The 7,259-nt window shown below is 37.9% G+C and overlaps 2 long non-coding RNA genes across 2 annotated transcripts; both read left to right on the top strand.

The window, feature by feature from the left end:
- The first annotated feature begins 643 nt into the window (after nucleotides 1-643).
- LOC145205012 (uncharacterized) lies at nucleotides 644-1,654 on the top strand. Its single transcript, XR_013853575.1, has 3 exons — nucleotides 644-869; nucleotides 951-1,082; nucleotides 1,468-1,654. It is a non-coding gene; the product is annotated as an uncharacterized LOC145205012 (long non-coding RNA).
- A 3,784-nt stretch (nucleotides 1,655-5,438) lies between these two features.
- On the top strand, nucleotides 5,439-6,462 carry LOC145205002 (uncharacterized). The gene is made up of 3 exons (XR_013853574.1): nucleotides 5,439-5,701; nucleotides 5,773-5,944; nucleotides 6,285-6,462. It is a non-coding gene; the product is annotated as an uncharacterized LOC145205002 (long non-coding RNA).
- Nucleotides 6,463-7,259: the final 797 nt, after the last annotated feature.

Below are 7,259 nucleotides of genomic sequence, written 5' to 3' on the forward strand. Positions count from 1 at the left end.
TGTCGAAAATAGTCAAAAAACAGGCGCAGAAATTACCAGAACGCTTCCTCTTTCGCGATAACTTGTTTCGACAACAAAAGACTGTCCACCGTTTCTGTTTGTAGGTCGCTTAACAAGGGGCGACAATTGTTTGAGTCACTGAGCCACTATGTTTCGCCGCTGGGTAAGGAAACGGGTGTAATCCTGCAATCGTGTAATAAAAAAAGTCATATCTGGGCGTTGGCTATAACTGTTTAAATACCACACGGAAAATTGTTTTTTGCTTGCACTAAGGCGCCAAATCGTTTTTTATCTTTCCAGAGTTCTTTGTTTCCGCGCATAATTGTTTGGCATTGAGATCAAATCGGGTCAAATGATAGTTGATCAAAAATAGGCTGTGTATGCTAACAATAGTGGTTTGTATTGGAGTGTGTATCAAACGTATACCATCTCACAAAAGATACCTATACGGGTTTCTTAAACAAGAAATGGCTCAACAATAGATTTGTTTTACAATGCATGGTGCGCAGCGTTTGATTTCCGGATATCTTTTAGCAGCTCCACAGTTTATAGGAGACTGATGGATGCTAAGTAGCTTCGTGTTGTACCATAAAATACTAAATAAGTAATCTATGGTTGTACCATTACAAAAAGTCAGCTGATACAACTTTTTTATTTGGATTTGTAGGTATATTTAGGTAAAAAATAAATTTGATATAGCAAGAGATACTACCTTCTTTGGCTTTGATATTTGTGTTTGTCAATTAGTTGGTGTTTTTACACACAATAAATTAAGTTTTGCTGTTAATAAGGAAACCATCAACAAATCACTATGGCTATTTTCTCTTGGAATTTTCTGATCATTTTTGTTGTCTTTTTAATCAAACAAGGTGAGAACAAGAGAACATTTAATATTGTTCGGGAGTGAACTGAAACAGACCAACGAGCAACTGTCTGTAAAAAAATTACAGGATCGGGGCAATTAAGTTTGTCCCAACAACCAATTTCCATGCTCAGGTCGATTTGCTTGTATCGCAGTTTGGCTGTTAAATGCGACGGATTTGCCTTATGTGACGGGGATGTTGATGAGCTAAATTGTGAGGGTAAGTGGAAACATTTCCCTGTGTTGTAATCGTAATATGGCTTGGACCTCACCTCTTGATATTCAGTCGAGGTTTACGTGCCTTCTACTTCAGTTTTCTTTGTTTTTTCCTGCAATGTGTAAGTAAGGCATTTATAGGTTGCCCAGGAAGAAAGCACACATAATAATTGCACGTTTTTCTTTTTTTAAAGAATTTGTTTTGCATTTGTGGCATAAAATGTTTAATATTTTGTTTGATTTGGCACCTTAGTGCTTACCCCATGCTTCAAAAATCGTTTTCACACGTTTAACAACTGACCGATCTGCACATACAAAAAGTGTCTTGGCATAAATGTTGTCATAAATAAAGCTGTGATCTTGCCTTATTTGGCTATATGCTGTTACAGGTAACTGCACCGATGACGAATTCCAATGTGCATCTGGAGCCTGCATACCTTACATATAAAATGTGACCGATATTTTGATTGCGCAGGCCAGGACGACGAAGCTAACTGCACAAGTAAACAAGCTCATTTGTATTTTTATTAAGCGTTTGTTTTTAGTATAAGGCTAACCACTACTAAGTATGCTTTAAATGTCAGTGTGTCAAAACACACACATCACTACTTAAAAGTGTAATAGGCCTACTACGATTTTTAAGAGATTTTCCATGCTTTTTCAAACGCCAGGGTATAAGCATTTTTAACCTGTTACTTCCAACAAACCGGAGTGCCGTTAGATGGCTACACTAGCGAATACGGTCTTCTCCTGTCACCAGCTTTACTGATGAGACCTTACAGGTCGAAAGAGTGTGCGCTGTTTGCTGCTCAGGTTTTAAGTTATTTATGAATTTTAAAACTGCTTGGAGCGGAAAGGGTATATATTGTTTAAAATCCTACCTCATACCCTTTTTCGTTCTCTTGTACCCAGGATATGTTATTAACGACCTTAAAACACACTTTTTAATTGTTTGCATGAAACGAATGAACTAGTAACTTAACATCATGAGAGACAAACAGTATAACAAATCTTGCATTTTTTATTTCTAGTTTCAGATGGTTGCAGGTATCATGAATTCCAGTGTTTGCCATCAGGAGAATGTAGGTTATAACGGTTTATGTGCCAGCCAAATGTCTGTCCGCTAGGTGATGAACAGCCCGCCTGTGATGGTAAGATTGCATTTATAATATATCCACGGAAAAAAAATAATATACCCACGGGTAGGAATTTGGCCAAATGGTCAGGCGCGCCTGACATATAAGAAAGAACGACCGGGAACAGATTGTTATCTTTTTGTCAAATATAGTGTGTCGCGATCATGATTTTTTACTAAAATGGGCATGTATTTTTACTGTTTGCAACAACATACCGATCTGCCAGGTTATGTCGCTCCAAGCATGTATTTTCATGATACATTTTAATATATTTACCTTGTGGTTGTCATTCAGGTCAATGTGGACCCAATGAGTTTGCGTGCGGTTCAGGGGCTTGTATTCCACAATTTTATCAAATGCGACACTGTTGGAACGGAGACGATGAAATTGACTGCAATGAAAGTGATATTGTAGTTGGTAAGCTCTCTGATGTTGACTGCATCCGGCTCGTTGCAGTATCACTTAAAAGGTGTAATTGATTGTGAAACAAGCTCGTAATTTTATTTGTTTCTTTAGAGTACCTTGGTCAAATGTGTACACATACATGTATATCCTAAAAAAAGTTGTTTATGCTTATTCAAGTTTGAGTATGCTAACGTATGTGCCTGCTGTCACCACCACTCATATCAATAAGTCTCTGGTGACTCCTATTTACATTTTATATTAAGCACGGTCTATTCACAGTTCTTGTTTGCTTGTTTTTTGCAGATGCGAATAACTGCACCGCCCATCAAGTTACCTGTGATGAACCATATTACACAAAAATAGACAGTGCTTGAGACAGCCATTATCTCTGTTTTGACAATTTTGCAAGTTCTTGCTCTGGTAAGAAATTCTTTTGTAATCCACTGCTGCCAGGGCGCCCAAATGCGGCTCGCGGCGTCTTTCAAGTGGCCCGTAGCTGTTGTTTCAAATTTTGTTGCGTATGGCCCGCCGTAATTTGAATTAGGGTTTTGGGTTGTGGCGACTTGCGACTTTACGTAAAAGCTTTTCCATGAATTTTATTTACCAGTAAGAAGAAAGCATACATGGTGCTGACGCAAGAAAATCCCAAAATTTTCTTCCGTGTATTTTTTATAATTGTCCGGGTAAAACTTTTGAAAAAACGTTGGCCCTCGGGCGTCTGCACCTGATAAAAATTAAAAGTTTGAAAAAGTGAATGTTTTGAAGTTGAACATTTACATAAAAACACTGTTTCTAACTGGCTGTCACTAAGGTACATATTGTTGGTAATTGTCAAAGCAAATTTAAAAAAATATCTTCTGAAGTTGCAAATCACTTCCACTATACCACGACGTCATGTTTCTGCAGCCATAGTGGTAAGGTTATGTTAGAACTAGGTATTATTTTTGTTTTTATGATTTAATTGCATTAAGATGTTAGAAAAATTTATTTGACAAGTTTTTGTAAGATTTAAGTTTTTTTTTCTTTTTCGTAAAACGAGTTTATGTTTATATTCGAACTAGAAGACAGTGTACTACTCATTCCAGTAGACATTGTGTGTTTTCAAGAGGCCATGTGACCCAGAAAATGCTAAATAACACACCCGCAGGATATAAGCTTAAGTCATGTTCTAAACCGGAGGTGCACAACCTTTTTTCCTGGGGCGGCCGCATCGCAAATCCTTTGTTCACAAACGGCCGCCAATACCCCCCCTCGGTTATATCAATCGCTTTATTGGACAACATACTGTAGTTAAATTTTCTACCGGCCAGAAAGTAATAATCAGTCCCAAACCTACGAATGCTTACAATATTGAAAAGGTTATATGTTTTCACAAACGAAAAGGCGGGTCGAAAGTCCTTGGTGGCCCTTTTCTAAAGACTCTTGTTAAACCCTATGTTCCCTTAACTAAATTAGTGCATATTTGCAGAAACCGCATTTGCCTTTGTGCTCGTCTTGCTGCTGAAGCCTTGAGCGCCATCTCTGTCCTGAATTGCCTTAATAAAAGAATTCGTTATTTTGGCTCTTGGTGCCTTGGAGTTGTTGAACGCGAGGAAAGGCGCGTTGAGAACCTTTCTAGGAATTTAAGCGATCACCACTGCTGTGCTGTCTGGGCGCATAGAGTCACGCCCTCTACTAATTAAAAGACAGCGCAACAATACATATCCGCTGCTTTTGAGGCCTGGCGTGTACAATCGAGACCTCAGCACATGCGCCATCAAGGCGATAAAAAGAAAGAACCACATAAGTAAATTATCAACTTTGTGGGGCAGTCACTGATTTGCTTCTCATTAAGGGACAAAATATATTTAAAAAATAAAGCTTTTACTGTGACTGGACGTTTTTTGCTGGCGGCCCAGTTTCCTTTGCCGTGGGTTTTGATAGGTTAATAACACAAAAAATCACAAGTTACCTTTTTGAGATATGCTGTTAAGCCGTTTCGCCAGAATATACCGAACGTATCGGGCGCAGGTACGCAAGGGTACTTGTCCGCCTTGGATTCCTAATGAATTGAGAATCTCTGTTATTTATGTTACATGTGTATAAATACTTGATATGGTAATCGATCACTATAAATATGCACATGTCAGTATTTAAATGATTTCGAGAGCACTTCTTATTTTACCACATTTTTTTCGAAAAGGACTCCGTTTTTCGCCAACGTTTTAGTTCATCTAGACTTGTAACTGAAGAGGATTTTCCCGTACTGTTTATTTGCGATTGCCCTGCTAAACATGTTGATATAAATACGGTCTTTAAACCTAAAAGATTTAAAATGAAACAACTTTATAATTTAACCATGGTTACAGCCTGTAACCACTTACACGTACAGGCCTTGACGAGGTGACCAAAATACTCGAAGTTAATGCTAGCTAGCGTAGCATAAAGCGGTTTTAGTAGCATTTAAATGTCGATCTGTTGAAACCACACAGTGACAACATATGCATATGGTACAAAACAAGCAACAGGAATTGCTTATTCGGAAGTCCGTTGGAAATTGCTTTGGGAGTGATATGAGTGACGGTGAAGAATTTTGACATTGAGTTATCAGCTAAACAAAGTTTAGAAAAGTGGACAAAATGGGTGTACTTTGGGTTTGAAACTTAATTTAATGTCATTTTCTTTTGGTACGTGAAAAAACAACAACACAATTGAGTTACTCGTTAAAACCCAAACGCCAAGCTACTTTTAACACCATGTGCAGCGCGCTTAGTTAATTATACTGATATTTGTCGTGCTACTCGCGTCCACTGTATAATATAAAACATCTAATAAAAATGTAATTAATATAGGTTTAGTTTACGTATTTTACATGTATGCATTAGTACTCGGCGATAACTTTTGCTGCTGCTGTCGTGGAAACATATGTTTACATGGAAAGTTAATGTTGTGGCTACAGACGTTTCCACATCCTTTCCAACGGCTGTTGTTTACATGAATATTGCCACGCCCAGTACTTACAACATATGTATAAGTGTATAAATATCTGTGGATTAAACTAATCAGGCACTTATTTTGTCACTAGCACAACTAAGCATACAAGGTAAGTTGAAGCTGGTTTTGTGACATATGAGTCAAATCAAGCATTTAACATCCCTATGCGATGTTTTGCAGATGAACAAGCTTTTGCTCACTCTCCTCCTTATCGGGCTGCTCTGCACCATGTTTGATGAATCTGAAGGTATATGGTGTGCCAGACGGCGACGACGATATGTGGCCAGGCGTCGACGATATGTGGCCAGGCGACGACGATTTATCTGGAGGCGACGACGACGATGTGTAGGAGGTGAGATATCATTTCTCAACAAACTTAAATTTCAGAGCGCTAAGCGTGCTCGACAATAATTTAAATAATTAAGTCTTGTACTTGCTTCACCAAAGGCATGTCTACTTTGGTGCATTGTGCACTAAATTAAAAAGAAACTCTGCACCTCGCGAAAAATGTGTGTATATACATACAGTTGCACAAGTATGTTACAAAAGGTATGTTTTCAAACGGTTCTTGTTCGAAAATGTACGATATTAAAACGAAAAGAAAACAAGTTTACTTTAATGTGCACTTTATTACAAACATCGCTTCACGATTCGGTCGTATCCAAACGATTTTAAACCAAAGTGTATTATAGATGAAGCTGCTGAGGACAATGTCGAAGATGCAGAAGAAATGGACAACATCGAAATTGACAACGATGATCTTTCACCAGAAGAGATCGCCGAGACTCGAGAATAAATTTACTCAACTGACCTTCCAAACCAATACTGACCGATTTCATTCAATAACTAATAAAATGTAAAGCAATTTCATTTGGTAACGTTATTTTGATGGCATACAGTAAGCACCATGGCTTGGATTAAGTTCGTTATTAAGTATAAGTCCTAAAAACAGCCTACAATTGTGATTCATTTTTAACACCACAAACCTGCTATTGTACACCACACCTGCTAGTGTGCACATTACTGGCCAAAGTATATCGAAAGGAAAATACGGCACGAGTGTGATCGGCACGAGTGTGATTCAAACTTAAACTCGGCCCAATATACCTTCACGGTTGCACTAACTCGCCCAGTGGTTCTTTCGGTTCTAACAAATTAAAAAATAGAACCACAAAAGGGTATAACATGTACAAGGGTATTTGCACAAACCACCTCATGGGAGTTTGTAACAATCAACACAGTTACACTGACTGTTAAAGCATTACAGAGTGTTTAAACAAAACCTGTTTAAACTAGGTCGCATAACAAAAGGCGATGTAGGAACGGAAGGCATGATACAAGTGAGTCACAATATCGTTACAAACTGCCGATGTATGTGGTAAATTATAATGTCCTGGCATATTCTAATGTTTAATAATGTTTAATGCACAGTAGACCATTATTTTATCACCTCAACTATACTTCACTATTTATTTTTCTGTTGCACATTAGTTTTTGCTTATGAAATCGTTTAAGGCTCACATTTTATCATTTGGCATCTTCTTTTTCTTGTGCAACCTGTCTAGGCATATCGCCAAGACATTTTTAAGCTTGCAGCAGTCCGGTTGAATGTATTTGAATTGTGAAAAAAAAAACTGTATAAAGTTATTTGGCTGAGGGACAAAACA

This window comes from Phallusia mammillata, chromosome 1, assembly GCF_965637545.1.
Source record: "Phallusia mammillata chromosome 1, kaPhaMamm4.hap1.1, whole genome shotgun sequence".
Classification (NCBI taxonomy): domain Eukaryota; kingdom Metazoa; phylum Chordata; class Ascidiacea; order Phlebobranchia; family Ascidiidae; genus Phallusia; species Phallusia mammillata.